The sequence below is a fragment of the Silurus meridionalis genome, chromosome 3 (genome assembly GCF_014805685.1).
Source record: "Silurus meridionalis isolate SWU-2019-XX chromosome 3, ASM1480568v1, whole genome shotgun sequence".
Taxonomy (NCBI): Eukaryota; Metazoa; Chordata; class Actinopteri; order Siluriformes; family Siluridae; genus Silurus; species Silurus meridionalis.
Genome location: NC_060886.1, coordinates 24075133 through 24093107, shown reverse-complemented (window position 1 = coordinate 24093107; position 17975 = coordinate 24075133). Strand labels below are relative to the sequence as shown.

General features: G+C 38.1%; 1 protein-coding gene across 1 annotated transcript in view; it reads right to left on the bottom strand.

Annotated features, from left to right (window-relative positions):
• The window catches only part of si:ch211-45c16.2 (mitogen-activated protein kinase kinase kinase 13), a 43012-nt gene extending 26366 nt beyond the window's left edge, over positions 1-16646 (bottom strand). The window contains 2 exon segments of the mRNA XM_046845208.1: positions 4221-4316; positions 16518-16646. The gene's annotated coding sequence lies outside the window, so the exon portion shown is untranslated.
• Positions 16647-17975: the final 1329 nt, after the last annotated feature.

Sequence of the window (17975 nt, the reverse complement as noted above, 5' to 3'; positions counted from 1 at the left end):
TAACATTTCCTACAATGAATAAGCTCAGTTGTTTAAAAACGCCACCACTGTTGTACGTTTACACAAACCTTGTTTTTGCTACTTTTTGGAAAATCGAATCGAATACATTTTACACACAGTTAACATGAAAAGACTGTGCTTCTCGTTTAAAAGAAAAAACAAACAAAAAAAAAAAAAACACAATAGAACATTTGCTGCTCCTTTCTCTCCCAGTTTTCCTTCACCAGCCTTTAATTTTGGATGAATTATTTGTATTTTCATTTCTAATTTTAGATGATTCGACATGGGGCTTGTCACTTTCTTCCATCCGAACCCCACCAGTATTTGTTTGGTTTTATTTCACAACAGCTATGGCTTTATACGATTTCAAACGGTTATTTACAGCATTTATTTCATTTTAACTACCACTAGTACCATCATCTGAATATGCTGTGGATGTATTTTACATTCTGAGTTCCTTGTAATCTTTAAATTAGCTGTATTCTTGTTTAATATTTGACTGATTAATGATATAGGAGTGCAGCACTCAAAGGACACCGTTGCGTTACCCCTCTATGTACTATATGGACAAAATTCAGATTTTTACAGCAATATTTAGTTCTTCCCTAAACTGCTACCACACAGTTGGAGACACTCAATTGTATAGGGTGCCTTTGGAATTGGTAGCATTAAATTGTCCCTTCACTTCAACAGTTTTGGGAACTAGGAGACTCAAACCTGTTCCAGCTTGACAATGCCTCTGTGCACAAAGCCAGCTCCATGAAGATGTGCTTTACATGGGTTGGCGTGAAAGATCGTGAGTGGTCTGCTATAGAGCTCTGATCCTAACCTTATTGAACAGCTGTGGGATGAATGAACGCTGACTGCACCCCAGGCCTCCTCATCCTATATCGGTACCTGAATTTACTAACATTCTTGCTCAAATCTCCACAAGCACAGTGCAAAAAATCTAGTGAAAATCTTCAGCAGAGTGGAGGTTATTATAACAGAAAAAAAGAAGACTAAATGTGGAATGGGATGTTCAGAAGGCACATATGAAACTTGTCCATATTGTGTACTTATTTGTTCAGATGTACATCCTAATAATTTTTAACGTGCCGACTAATGTGTGTGTGAAATACTGTATATATGAAATTTTTTATTTATTTATGTTAAAATTCCTGTATTATGAAAAAAAGCATGTAGATGCAATGCTAAGGGGGATAATTGCACTAAAAGTTTTATTCTACTTGAAAGGTACCAGCATGCTGACAATCTGTTACCACATTTAAATTAAACATACACTAAATACAAATAAAATAAAAAAACTTGAATAAAAAAAATATTTGAATTAGAGGTGTTAGAATATGTTAAAGGCAGAAATGGTCGAAAAAAAAACATTTGTATTTTTATTTTATATATATATATATATATATATATATATATATATATATATATATATATATATATATATATATAAAATTAATACATTTATAATAAAAAAATATATATATGTATGTGTATTTTTTTTAAATGGCTCTTGACTGGATTTTGGACTACATTGTATAACAGCTACATTGACACTTAAGTGCTGTTTCGGAGATGAGAATAAAAATAAAAAACCGTTGGGTTTACGCAAAACTAAATACCGTATTTTCCGGACTATAAGCCGCTACTTTTTTCCCATGCTTTGAACCCCATGGCTTAAACAATGAAGCAGCTAATTCATGGATTTTTCCCTGGGTTTTTCCCGGTTTCACAAACTTCAAGCCAAAAAACTGAGCCCCAAAACATTAGACCAATGAAATTGCCGAACGGGTTCAGGTGAACCAATGAAACTCTTTATATTAAATCAGATGCGTTCCCACTGAATCGGGCCGCACCACATCATAAATATGGATGAGGTTCCTCAGACTTTTGACCTGCCGCTCACTCGGACTGTCTACAGGAAAAGCGAATCATCAACCGGGTAAGAAAAAAAAAAAAAAAAACACCAGACACATTTCACCTGTGTTCTCAGCTGCACGGCCGATGGTGATTGTTTTTGTCACGATGATACCAAAAGATAAACTCCAGAGAGAAATTGTTGTGAAAGGAAGGAGGAAGACAGTGAACAATGACTTTCTTGGTAGGCTACTGTTTAGATACAAGCCATGTAACAGACACTGTCTTTCATTAAAGCCTGTATAAAGTTCATTAGTTTCAATGTAGACACTGTAGCGGCTTATAGACAGGTGTGGCTTATTTATGTTCAAAATAAAAATCTTTGTCAAATTCAGTGGGTGCGGCTTATATTTGGGTGCGCTTAATAGTCCGGAAATTACTGTAGGCAATTTATACTAATTTAATTTCTAGCTGATGACTGACAATTTCATTTCTGTCATCCAAAAAAAAAGTATAATTTTTATAGCAGAAAAGTGACTCAATGTATTATAATTTGTTTTTATAATGTTTCATTTTTTTTTTAAGCCATGGTTACATATCTGTGCTATAGTCATCTACACTACACTATAGAAACAAATGACTGGACACCTGACTAATATTGGCATATTATTTAATTTTTTTTATTCCACATTTAGTCCCCATTACAACAACCTCCACTCTTTTGGAAAGTTGTTCTTTAATGTGCTTTGGTAGATTTGTGCTCATTTAGCTACAAGGGCATTAGTAGTCAGGAACTGATGTAGGATGAGGAGGCCTGGGGTGCAGCCAGCTTTTCAATTCATCCTAAAGGTGTTCAATGAGGTTGAGGTCAGGGCTCTATAGAAAGCTGCTCAAGGTCTTTCACATACGGCTGAAAAAGGTCAAGCGTTCCAATACTTTTGTTCATACTGTGCACGTGTGTTTATTGGATACAATAATTTTCTGAATCAGCCAACCCACACAAAGTGCCACAACATTCTCTAAAGTGGACTGCTGCAGAACTGGTAGGTCCAGGAGAGGCAGCTCAGGCGTTGTGCTTACGGTCAAGCACAGCGGACACAATCTGAGAAATAAAACTTTTTAGTATAAAGTCTTTGTATGGTATTTGTATTTGAACTTAACTCAATGTAACTACTGCATCTGAATCCCGCCACATCGGCATCTGGCCAACACGGGCCAAACAAAGATTACAGGCGAAGGTTTCGAAAGCAGGAGCAAACAGATAAAAGTAAGAATACTGTAGATCAGCCTCAAATAAAGTTTGTACTTGAAATGTGAAGAAAGAATCCTTATTTTTTCCTCCATGAATTAATATGTTCCTAAATTATTATTTCATTCATAAAAAAAAAAAAAAAAAAAAAAAGACTAGACAGACATCAGGACGTTCGCACGTGCTTCATGTTTGCGTGCAAGTCTGATATATAGACTTCAAGCTTTATTGCCACATTGCATGGATTCAGAAAAGTACTAATTTAATCCTGACCGCTGTTAAATACCAAAGTACAGTAATTAAAGCAACTAAAAAAATTGAATATGAATAAACTTTCTTTCGGGTCCTCACGTTAGGGGTCGCCATAGCGGATCATCTGCATGTTTGATTTGGCACATGTTTTTACACTGGATGCCCTTCCTAACGCAACCCTCCCCATTTATCCGGGCTTGGGACCGGCACTAAGAGTGGCTGGGGTGGGTTCCCTGACCGGGGATCGAACCCGGGCCGCAGCGGTGAGAGCACCGCATCCCAACCACTAGACCACTAGGGAAAATCGAATATGAATATTAGTCACAAATTGAATTTCTTGTGAAAATTCAAACCTCCAATGCTTGACACTTCAATCATTAAACACAGAGAAAAACAAAGGGAAAAATTGCAAAAATAATTTTCTTTAAGTAGAAATAATGTATAATTAAAATTATAAGTCACATCATGACACCATATGCATTCAGGCACAAAAAAAAAAAAAAAAGGTAGACTGTACGCAGGTTTTTGCATCCAGTATTTCCCCAGGATCCCGGTCACTGTGCTGTGATGCAAAACTAGAACTTGGAGGATATGTCTACTAAATTCCTGACCCTCAGTTTGTATTCATGCTCTTAAATAAATATGTAGACACAAGATTGTGGACATATGACCAGAAGATTGATGTGCGTTTCGAACAAACCTCGTCCACATTTGCTGTTATAACAACCATCACACTTCTGGGAGGATTTTCACTAGATTTTGGAGTGTGGGTAAAGAGATTTGTGCAACGTGACTGCTGCTCTTTTCACTGTGACTGCCTGCTACAGAACAGCAGCGGAGCAGTAAAGACATTTACCTGTGCTGAGGCTGGAGAGCATATCCTACATCTACATCAGAAGAAACGCTCAGATTCGACGCCCTTCTTCTGACCTCTCTGCGCTTTCCGCTTCACCTGCAAACAAGCAAAAAAAAAACAAAACAGGTCACAACTTGTGTTGTGTGTGTTGCTTGTACAGAGTGAGATAGATGTGTGTGTGTGTCTTGGAACAGCAATGAGTATTATAGTATAGAGCCATTAAGCAGGGAAAGCCCAGGTCTCTATATACAGGGTGGGTGAAAAGTAACTAGGCAATATTAAATGGCTATAGAAGGTGGCAACCTTATTTGTAGGAAGGATGGTGCACCTCTCCATTTTGCTCTTGCTGTGCATACTTGGTTAGACCAGCATTTTCCAGGATGTTGGCTGGACCACACAGACCGCATTAACGGCCCCCAAGAAGTCCAGACCTCATTCCAAAGGAGGAGGTGTACAGGTTAACGCCAACAGTGCGTTGGAAATGTTAAGATTTGCTTTAATTTATCTGCGTAATATCCACCAGGTTTGTTTCAATACGTTTACATTCGAAATATGGACTTTACCATTTTTTTAATGCCTAGTTACTTTTCACCCACCCTGTTGACTCTCCATTGAAAGGAACGTTGTACTGTACAAAGACATGAGAAAAAGGCAGATAGAAAGAGAAAAACTTTGACAGATTAAAACACTGCATTACTGACTTCCTGTTGAGTTCCTATTGCTAAAGAAAACCATAATAAATATCAATGAAATGAAATTCTGTTTAAGGAAATAAGCATTCTGGAAAAATAATTAATGGAAGTTGGCTCCAGTGTCGGTCCTTTGCAACACTTCACGCTTTATCATTCTTCCATTAACATGACTGGCTGCATATGCTTTTTGTATTTTCTTTACAGTGGTCACCCAGAACTCGAGGGGGTTGCGTTCTAAGTGGAATAACACATTCATAAATTATTTTGTCTCATCGTGTCCCTAGTTCAAAACAGAGGTGTAGAGAGTGAGGCAAAGGAAAAGAAAAAAAAAAAAAAACTTTGTTGTTTTCAATAAAACCAGATACAAAAAGTACTGAAAATGCAAAAAAAAAGAAACAATCGAATGCAACATTTGACAATTTTATTGATTGAATACAAGTCAGCTGCTTTTTATCAAAATAATAATAAAGTGTGTCAGAAGTGTGCAGGAAATTGCCAGCAGTGTTGTTTCACAAGTCCAATAAAACCAAAATATTTACTGAACCTTTAACCTAGAAGGCAGAAAGACAAACAGATGAACGCAGCAGATATGAGGGAAGTCTAGTTTAAAGTGTTCTAGTGCAGGCTTGGGTACTGAACAGCTGTTCATGTCTGACACAAACCTCTGGGGTACAGTGGGTGTGAGTAAGAAAAAAAAAGGGGGGATTCTGCTTAAAATGAATGAAGCACCATGTCTAATCTGTGGCTCCTGAGCCACACCCTAAGGGGCAGCTGTGTGCTCCCCATTCCCTTCACATGAGCAAAGAATAAGCCATTACATTAAAATAAGTCATTTCACACATGACTGCTGCTGCCTTTGTGATTAATGCTGAACTGTAAATGAAAGCGGATCGGCTTTTACTCGTTTTCTACGCCAAAGTTGCATTTATTACCGTAGAACCGACTTACAATTCAAAAGAGTTTACAGATATTAGGAGGTGCGGTGCGAGTTTCCTGTCAGATTCAGGTGAAAGAAAAGGAATCAATCATTCAAGTAATTGCTTAATTATTTTAATGAAATGCTATGAAAAGTACAAAGCTAGGCACTATTGAATCAGGAATTTTAATAACCAGGAAGTCTGTTAAGTGTGTTAGTTAGAATGCCAGCTGCTATATTCGTTCTGCATGGAGGAGGAAGGAACAAAGAATGACAAGCAAAAAAAAAAAACAACAACAAAAAGAAGCAACGCAATGTCAGACGATCATTTTATTTGGAAAATAAATAAAAACAAACAAACAGTATGCCACCAATTTGATACCCATAATTAGTTAAATATGAGGGCAATAAATAAATAAAAAAGGGCTCAGCTATAATCTTATCCAATTTGGTCCTAGATAAAATTAAGAAATAAAGATTATGCTATGATAATATTTGCAGCAAGTGATTTTGTGTGAAAACAAGTTTTGTCTAAATCGAATTCTTTACTTTTTTTTAAGCTTTATTGAGACATCCAGCTGTGGTCCATCCCCAAAGTTGGAGGCAGACAATTTGGATGTGATGGCAATCATTTTTATTTTATTTTTCTTGAACTAAAAGACCTAAACCTGCTCCAGCATGATGGTGCTCCTACAATGAATCCTCCTATTTCTAAAACACTTCAACACACACACACACACACACACACACACACACACACACACACACACACACACACACACAGAGAGATCTATGAGGGCTTTAAACCCTAGGTACACACATTATTATTGTTATTAAAAATAAAGGAACAAGAGTCAGGCCTGAAAAAGGAATATTGACTAAAAAGTATTCATGAGCTTGTCAGTGGTGTGGAGGCCTGCAGGCAAGAGAATCCTGATACGCAACATGGCTAGGAATCCAAAGAAGTTTCGTTTAGAAAGCACCAGCAAGAACACTGACGTTTTAAGTCTTTTCATTTTGTCCCACATTATGTTCGACCTGACTTACAGCTGCTTATGTAACGCTTCAATGCGACTGGGACTTTCCAGCTGGTTTCTGTTTGCTGCACATTTGACGCTCCGGGCCGTGTCCTCGAAACCACGAGCTGCGTCTCTAATCCACCTTCTTCAAAAGGTAACCTCGGTCCCCGACGCCACTGGAATCCACTGCGAGTTGGTTTTTATTTTGGAGGAAAAGGTGGCCTGAAGCAGGAATGGTTTAAAAGCAGTCTCTTTCACTTCACGCTACAGTCACTGGGTGAAAGAGAGACAGCCATGTGCCAGCTCTGTTACGCTCACTCATTATTATTTCAGCGAGATAGGAACATGCGTACCGACAGCTCCTATGTCCCTTGCTTGAAACACACACACACACACACACACACACACACACACACACACACACACACACACACACACACACACACACACACACACGACAGGTCCCAAGTCTCTTGCATGAAACCAGAATAGGGAGGTTTTCACTACTAGTGCACAAGGTTAGGTAATAATGATAATTATATAATCACTTCTGCAGTAAAATGATAGCACTGTATGACCTATATAAACATGCATCAACAACAATCTGATTTGAGATTTAAGTACAAGATGAATTAAACACAACATTGAGAAGAAAACTAATAAATACAAATAAAAGAGAAAACACACCAAGTGAGCTAAAAAACAAAAAAAACAAAAACAAAACACAAACCCTGAACACTGGTTTTGATAAACATGGTTTTATTCTTATACCACTCTGCTGATTCTCTCAGAGGTACTGATATCAGGGCCAGTTCTAGCTTAAAGCACTGGATTGCTACTCAACCGGGATTGAACATATTTTCCATACTGAGACACTGAATTTGATGGTGCTCAATGTATGTTGTAATGAACCCGAATGTCTGCGAACGTATATAATTCTTTGAGAGAACTGCACTTTTTTTTTTTTCCTGCTGCAAGTCACCAGTCGCTGTAACAAGGTCCTTTAGTAGGCCTCCTAATACTGGCTGCTATAGTAACTTATCAGTGGGTGGCACAAAGGTAACAGCCAATCTTTGGCAAGCTTCCTTCTGCATTTGCATACATTTTTACTTTTCTTAACGCTGTTGTCGTGTCACCGAAAGCTCCCACCTCTAGTCACTAGAAATCCTGAAGTCTCTCATTGTAAATATACGGTCTCTGGTCACGATGCTGCTGCGAGGCACTGTAAACAAAGACTAATGCGATGCTGGGGGCCATTTTAATGCCTTTACTACTACATTGGTCTAAAATCCACCAACAGAAGGACGGATGGCACAGGACGAAGTGAAACTCGGTACTGAATCGTATACAAATACAGCTACGAATACGAAAGTGGACACTGGGAACGCAAGTCATTAAAGTGAAGACAGTATTCTCACTACCTCAAATGAAAAAACAAACAAATCATAGGCCTATCGTAAGAGGATCGTCACAGACACATAAGCACAGTATGCCACTGTTATCCATGTGATCATCTTAAAAGACCTCTGAAATCAGACTGTGATCCTGTCTTACAAGGACACAAATAAGTCAAGGATCAGGTGACCATCAAAGCTGGATAAATATACATTTAAACCACGCCGCTGCGCTCAGAATTCGCTCGGTATCGACAATCTGACTTGCTATCAAGAACAAATGCTATCAAACATGTATCAATCCCACACTCGAACATGGGTAACACACCCTCTTAAGACATGCATGAGTCAGACACAGTGCTCACAGAATGCCCTGTGATGTTATGTAACCAGGTTATAAACAGTCCTCAGAAGAGTGTATGTATAACTCCAGATGGCCTCTCAAGTCCAACCTCTGTGTTAACAAGCCAGTCAATGTATGTAGCATTAGAAGCTTTATTGCTCTATAAGGGAGATTTGATCCTGCCTTTAAAAACAGGATAAGATTTCAGGATGTGGTCGATGAGGCAGTGATGGAGATGGGGGAAAAAGAATGTTAAAAGAGGTGTGTGTGTGTGTGTGTGTGTGTGTGCGTGTGTGTATGTATACACACACTCCCTATGAGGGGCTGCAGGCAAGAGTAATTATAGCAGCACACTAACCTGTGACGAACGCTACAGCATCATCAGCACAGGAGAACACACACACACACACACACACACACACACACACACACACACACACACACACACACACTCTACAATCACCACCACGCCAACATACAGAACTCCATACGGTGCGAACATGTACAAAATACACAAACATACACACTAATCTCTCACGTACAATCCTTCCAGGTTTCCGTGCTATCACATTAACACCAATGTGTTTTTTTCAGTAGGCTGTATCATTTCACAATTAAACAACAACAAAAAAATAAAAAGAAATAAATAAAAAGGGAAGAGGTTTTTATATATTTTGGCATAACTGAAAAATCGAGAAAAATCTGAAACCTAAACATCTACTCAAGGAGAATACCAGAAGGCAGATTTACATACTGGAACATGATTGGCTCTTACATCTTATGCGATAATACTCTCGAGTCACATTTATTAAATATTGAACTGACAATTCAAGCTTTATTTTTTTTTATTTTTTATTTTTTAAATAAGAGGACGTACAGTGAAATGAAGACTGCATGCAGGATTTCTTTTCCGGGCCGACCTACTGCTCAAATCTAAGCAAACTAACAATAACCAATGCTGAGGAGTTTCCAACTGTGACGAGACAAACTACTTCTTTAAATGAACATACAGAAAACCCTACCCTGATCCCTTTCACAAAGTAATGTGTGTTTTGTGCATCTGTCCTACATTGTCTTGCATTGTCTGCACCAGGTTGCACTTTATGTGGTTAGGACAAGTTCCTGTAATCCTTAGCTCTGTGTTCTGTTATGTAGCTCCATGTTGTTTAATGTAGAACCAGGGTTCTGGAGAAATGGCTCGGTTCACTGTGTACTGCATCAGCTATGTATATGGTTGAAATGACGACGAAATCTTCTTGACTTGACTTAAGTTGATGATTATGGCCGTTGTTGTAGGCAGGAACAACTACAAATGTTTAGACGGGAATAGCATGCATTATGTCCCAAATAGCTGATGGGGGGACAACAAAACATTTAGATGCATAATGGCAGCGAGTTTCCGTCTATGCTTATCTACGCTTATTAAGCAGATATCTTCACACACAGTGCTTATAAAAGAACAAACAACTATACAAACATACCATGTGCACCTTCCGATCAAAGATTCAGGAACATTTAGAGGACACTTTCAGATAAGATATTAGTAACTTCCTAATCCGTGGGCATCTCCTCATGCTTCCAGTATTCACACAGCCAACTAGATCACACAACAGGCTTGAAATAATACTACACACTGTTCACCTGTAGGTGTCCCTAGTACAAGATTATGCTGCAAGTTTCATTCGCAAGTGAATAATCCTAATTCTAAACAATTTATTTAATAAAACACAATACCTTTCTATTAACTTTGTAACAGCTACAGGGACTAAAGATGAAATGAGAGAAATTACACAAATCCTATGATCGAGTCTCCACGAGCACTTTTGTCCAAGTAGTTTGTATTCATGAAAAATGTATCCGGTGGAAAGATTTCCAAGAGTCCAGGCCCATGGTGAGAATTGATGAAAAGTGTATTAGCTAATTTTTTTCAGAGGAGGCTCTAAGAAACCCTACACAACCATGACCACGGGGAGAGGAGAGAGAGGTAGCATCATTACTGAAATGTCACTCAGTAGGGAGGAAAGGAGAGGAAATAAATAAATGAATGGTGTAGCCCATGGAGAATGAGGAAGAATGGAGGGGGAAGAGAGACACCCAGGAACAGACAGGAGTAGGGAAGGGCACATATTTGGTTGGTAATTGCACATCAGTTGTGGCGAAAAGTACAATACCGGTGTAGTGTGTTCGTGTGTGCGTGCGTGCGGTTCCAGTAAGCACTTTTTTTTGTTTTTAGCAAGTTGCAGGATGTGTTTTGTTTTCCGAAACATCAGAATACAATTCTGTGTTCGGTTTCATCCTGATAGGGAACATTAAACACAATGAGGAGGACACTACTGCACCTGCGAACAAACTTCCTTTGCGAAGAAATAACCACTTCCTGTTACTGAAAGAGGTTTCGTGCATCACGACAGGATAGAATCATACCGAGGAAACAAAAATGAAGAAAAAAAAAGAAAGAAAGAAATAAAGGAGGCAGTAGACAGTGAAGGAGAGACAGACAGGACGGTGTCTCTGGGGGGAGATTAGTGGACTGGTCCCCTGGTGTCAGCATATGCAAATGAGGTCGAGATGCTGCTCTGAGACTACACTGCTTTCAAACCCTGCTTTATGAGGTCACGGATACACAACTCAATCACAGTGATCCTTTGTTACCAGGTAAACAGCTGGAATTTTATTTACCATGTGTTATAAAAAAAAAAAAAAAAATCTATATATCTGACCACGTGCTTGGAGTTGTTTATAAAAAGCACTCCAGTCTGCAGTGTTGCTCTCACTCTTGGACATCAGGTCAGCACAGCCTGCCTCACGTCCTACTTACAAACGACTCTGTGATGCGCGATAAAAGACGCATTACATAATAATCGGGTGCATATTCATGTGAACGCTGAAATTAGATATTTTTCTCTCTCTTAATTCAAATTTTATGATAAGAAATATGCTAATGACTTTAAAAAAAAAAAGGTTCTGTCTGTCTCCCTTACCCTCTCTCACTCACACCCCCTTTTCCACCCTATACCCATTTTTTCCACCATCTCTCTCCCCGTCTCTTCAGCCGGTCTGTTTTTTTGCCACCCACATTCTCACAATATCTCTCACCCTATCTCCCTTTTCACCCTCTGTCTTGACTCCCTCTAAAAACCCCTAATCCATAAAAGAAATGGCCTTCCTACATGATCTATACTGCACACACAACCACAAAACCTCCATTTTCTAGACACACTAGAAACAGAACATTTACAGTACATATACACACTTCCTGTCCCAGAGCACATGCTGTGGTAGTGACAAGGGGCATAATACACAACCTTGTGTATACACAATATGTTTCGTCCGAGCAAATCGGACATGTACTCGAGACAAGACAGCAGGGTCTTGTCCCCGTCAGCAAACTTTACTTATCACATGGCATAATTTCCTGACACTCACTCAGACAGACGAACTACCGACTTCCCACCTCAGAACCAAGGACCGCGCCGGATCCCGGGATCCATGGTCCCTTTTTTTAAAACGCAAAGATGCAAGTTCGAAGAAGATTTCAGATCCCAGGAAATCGGCTGCATTTTTTTTTTTTAGAAGGGAAGTGTGTTTTGTTTTATTTTCCCTAGACCACACCAAAACCATACAATGAAAACAGAAACTTTGGGAGTTTCCCAGTGTTTTTTTAAAAAAAAAAAAAGACTGGTTTAGAGTTGGTAAAAGTAGACACATCCTTCACTCAAGTAGAAGTACAGATACTTATGTTTTAAAAGACTGGTGAAAGTTGAAGTTCTGACTACACATTTTATATCAAACGCTTGTTTTATGGAAGTACCACAGTGATGCACGATTGCGTGAACAGAAAACACACTGGTGTCACGGATGACGATCAGCACGGTGTGAACAAGACTGTAGAATCCTCATGATGTGAAAATGATGTAGTTTAATGGAGCTCTATTGCGTAAACTGTAACTTCAAAACAGTCGCACTGGATCTGTTCTGTCGGGACTCGCGAGCGGCTCGCATTCGCAAAACAATCTAAAAAATAATAATAATAAAAAAAAATAAATAAATAACTAAAAGCAGCAAATAACAGCGGCAGTAAACGACCACGTTTTCAAGTCACTGGTGTGCTTTTCAGCGAATTAGTATGCATTTGTACACCAGTGAATATTTTATTTATTTATTTTTAAAGTGTTAGCTCGCCGTTTCGTTCGCTTATAGCATTTTTTTTACCACAACAGTAACTTCTGTTTTCAAACTTGATTTACTGCGGCTTTACTACATTCAGATGCTTGTTTCCAATGTTTGTATATTTAATTTATGCACATATCATTTAATCGTTATGCAAAATGTAATTAATTATATATTCCGCATGGTTATATCGCCACAACTGAACAAAATGTCCTTTTTTTTTCTTTCCAAAACAATGCTATAGATTTCTTTAGGCCTGTTGGTCAACTTGCCATCAGCAATAATCATTAAAAACAATACAAATGTTGATGTAAACAAATTGCTTCACCTTGCATACTCAAATTATTTTTTTATTAAATTTTTTTTATATAAAAAACCAAAAAAAAAAAAAAAACCAGCATGAGTGAATTTGTTCAAAGGAGAAATCGCCCATACACTCCTCAACAAGCAGCCAAAGAAGCTTTAAAATGACTAAATTAAAGATTAACGGTTAAAGTTAAACTCAATATGTGGCTTTTTAAAAAAAAATAAAAAATAAAAAAAAGATATAAATAAATATTATATATACACATACACATGATTTAAGGACAAAATACATAAAAAAAAAAAAAAAAGACAGGAAAGATCTTTAACATAATACAATAATCAGCATTACAGTGGGTTCTGCTCAGGCATGAACTCCTCTTGCTTGTAATACTCACTGTACTGGAATTCTCCTTTTCATTAACCTTGAACACCCCCAAACAAACAAACAAACAAACCTAACATAACTGTAATTTCACTTCTTGTAAACATATCACAAACACTAGCACTGTTTCCAGACTTCACATATGGAAAAAACTGCTGAAAAAAGGGAAAATAAAACATTTCAAATTATACAGTACCACAAAGCTAAAATAAACAGTTTGAAAGGAAAACACTAGGAAGAAACTTCACTGAACAAGCTAAAAATAAAATGATCAGTTCCAGGAAGCAACATTCTGGTAACATGGAAGCGGTTAAGGCTTTTACAGAGCTCCTGGGGGTTATAAACTGCCTTATTAAAATGCAATGCACTTTCTCCCAAAGTCATCAGGAGAATATAGTAGATTTATTGAGACCTTCCAGTTTGAAGCATACAGGGACTGAGGGGCTGCACAAAGTGACTGCAAGCAACTGCTGACTACGCAGGTGACGACAATACAGGGCGGGCTACATCAGCAAGACAACACAATAAACAAGGAGTCGTGAAATGTAGTTTTGTGCAGCTGCTCCTAAAGGAAATCTATGTGATCGTAATAAGGATAAAAGAATAGCTGAGTAAAGTAAAAGCCCTGCTACTGAAGACTCAAAATGAAAAGAGTTTATAGAGGAACAGGGGATTGGGTTGGTTCATGACCACTATTCATGCTGCTCAATCAGACAATGAACATATTTAACTTTGAATGTGTCTCCTGTGGAGGATATTTGAACTGAGCTTTACAAAAGGGTGCAATCTGAATTTACACCACAGTGATCATCAAGTTACCTTTACCCGGGCCAATCTGTGGTAGATTTAAAGCATGAGACAGGAATACTGAAAGGATTAGATGCAGGACCCTCACGCACCTTAAGAAAAGCTAGCATCGCCGATCCGATGTCCAAAAACCAGCTGCTTGTTGGGAGGCTGGAGGACACTGAAGAACTCAGAGGAGAGTCAAGTGCACAGCGAGCGAGACTACTAAAAGACTCTTAAAAACTCCATTTACTGGCGATTCAAGGTTATTTTAAAAGGTCAATTGTTCCATTTCTCCTCCTGGAATGTTTCGTTAAAACGACCAAGTACCACAAATATCGCCGTATTTCCCATCATTTTAGCCAACCCTCATCACTAGCACTACTACAGGGATTATTAGATCAGTGGTGCAGCTACATATACATATGAAGGTTTTACTTTCTATACTTAATTGGAATGTGACACAGGAATACAGACAGAATTAGATGCAGGAAACCAAGCACACACACACACACACACACACACACACACACACACACACACACACACGGGCAAATTACAATCACCAATCCAATCGACAAACCAGCATGAAGTTAGAAACAAAAGACGCTGGAAAACACCCGGGAAAGTCAAGTACAAGTTCAACCAGAGCTCAAGCCCGAACCAGGATTGGACACTGGAGCTGTGAAGGAGCAAACATACAGAAATGGAAGACTACTACTACTACTACTACTACTACTAATAATAATAATAATAATTATACTTCTTTCTTTCGGCTTCTCCCATTAGGGGTCGCCACAGTGGATCATCCGCATGTTTGATTTGGCACGTTTTTACGCTGGATGCCCTTCCTAATGCAACCCTCCCCATTTATCCGGGGTGGGACCAGCACTAAGAGTGGCTGGGGTCGGTTCCCTGACCGGAGATCAAACCCGGGCCGCAGCGGTGAGCGCACCGCATCCTAACCACTAGACCACCAGGGGACCAATAATAATAATAATAATGATAATAATAATAATAATAATAATAATAATAATAATAATAATAATACTAGTATTATCAGTATGAATGAATGCACAGAAACTATATTAGGGATATAGCTTTATTGATTAAACTTTCTGCAAATCGATATATGTACAGACTTTTAAAACCCCATTTATTGGCTTTTTAAGTTCATTTTGGTGTCAACTGATCCAGTTCTCCTCCATTATTATTTTGTAAAAAGACCATGTCCAAAAAACATTACACCTCAAAGTATTGCAATATTTCAGCCAACCATTATTATTAATAGCATCAAATGAATATCAAACTTGGACTTGTCAAACTGGGATGTAAGGAATATTCAGCGGTGCAGCTACATACACATGTAAATCTTTACTTTCATTCCTTTATTTTTTATAAGTATCATCAATGGGAAGTGGTAGCTCAGTGGTCTTCTGTTCGGAAAAAAATTATGGGTTTAAATCCCAGCACCATGATAATGCTGCCACTACTGGGCCTTTGAGTAATGCCCTTAACCCCTTCATTGCTCAGGTTTTTAACTGAGATTAATGTACATCACTCTTAGATCGAGCCATGATTGGAAGGTCATTCCGCTTTTAGGAAGCAACGATTCAGAAATTAAATGATGAAAATAATCAGAAATAATAATTATTATTATTGAAAATAATTAATTAAGAATGCCCAAATTCAATCTTGGGGAGAAATTATTATATATATATTATATATATATATATATATATAAATAAATAAATAAATAAATAAATAAATAAATAACACACACACACACACACACACACACACACACACACACACACACACACACACACACACACGCTTAAAATTTTCATTTAATATTTGGTAAAAAAGACCAAGTGCAATAAATATCGCGTTTCCAAGTATCGCGATATTTCCGCATCATATCAGCCAACCCTTGTTATTAGTGGTGTTACATGAATATGGACCTGGACCTCGGATGTGGGAATTCTTATATTAGTGGTGCAACTACATACACATGCAAAAGCTTCACTTTCTGTTTACATTTTTAAACGCGTCATACAGCGTAATACCCGTGAGAAGGAAATAATATTAATAATATAAAAAGGAGGTGAGAGAGCAGGAACCTTCAAAACATCTCAGCTCCTTGTCTCCCTGCGCTGCCGGGGTTGAGGTTAGAAACCTGCTCAAGACCAACATACAACCGGCGCACAAAAAAAGCAATGCGAGCCACAAGACGCGTCAAAAACGCGTAATGACGTTTACAAATAAAAAATAAAAATGCACTCATACCAGATAATTGTCTGCTCCTCTCCCATAGACTGGGCTCGGCTCCCCCTGTCTCCGTCCTGCTTTAGATTTTACGGGAATCCGATGGTTTAATCAGATTCTGAGTCTCGTGAGCGTGTACGTCACTTCCGTGTCTCGTCCCCTCTCCCCCCTCCCCCTCCTCCTCTTGACGTGAATACACCTGTACCCTTTGCACGACGACAGCTGCTTTAGCCAAATACTACCATGCTCCCTACACTCATGCACTACATATGAGGTAAAAAAATAAGCGTTATATAAACACTATGTAGGATTAAAAGGAAAGATTTGATATTCGGCCCACTGATCGACCTCAAACGTGCAGCCTGGTTTTAGACAAATGTACAAAAAGCTGTAGGCGTTTACATGAAAACGTTTACATTTCTACCATTTATAAATAAAACAGTTTAGATCATTATTAATATCTTATATCTTTTTTTAAATCAAATTAGAGAAGATATGTGCACTACTATGAAGAACATGTGTCTATTAGAACTCCATTCTTACTATATATTTATCTCTAGTACACATATATTTATTCATGTTTGAATCTATTTTTTATTCTATTTATATTGAATTATTATTGTTGTTTTTCACTTTCATTGACAGCTGTAAGGTGGCCCTGGCAGGGGGCAGGACTTGGCATACTACGAACCAATCAGAGAACAGAGGTACATCCTGCCCCTTGTTTTAGCAGTCAGAGCCCCGGATATATCAAACATATCAAGACACATTGCTTAATTCATCACTACCAAAATGTATATTATATATATTTTCAACTTTATTTTATGTATCAGACCTATTTTTTGTATATGAATTTTTCAAGGAAATATCCCTGAAAGTAAAATAATTTAGAGAAGAATTATTCGTAATACTAACACTAGAGGGCAGCATAACGTTACAGTGTTACAGTAAAGACAAATCTTTAGGACTGTGGGTCTTTAATAATAAATAATGCATTTTAAACCTGCCTGGTAAATTTTAATATTTGTTTTGCACGTCCACAAACCCCAAATCTCAACTTTTCAAAGTCTCACATTTTCCAAGTCTCACCATTTCTTCTGTGAATGACCCCACCTGCATACTGTAAACACTGCTAATCATATAAAGTTGTATTTTTTTGTAGTTACATCTTTGCACTTCATTCCACAGTATATTCACAGTACCAGTGCATTGGTCAGAATTGCACCTTTGTATGTATTTTTTTTTTTTTTGGGAAATACTTTGACCTTCTTGCATTGTTTGCATATGTTTGCATGCATGCACTCTATGTTCTGCATTGTCTATTGTAGTTTTGTGTTGTCCTATTTTGCCCAGGGAAACATACCAGCTGTGACTGAAATGAATATAAAGTCAGCTGACTTGACTAGACTTGGCTGGAATAGACTCGTACTGCTGCGATCATAAACACACATCATAGATTCTTCTTTACAATATGCTGAA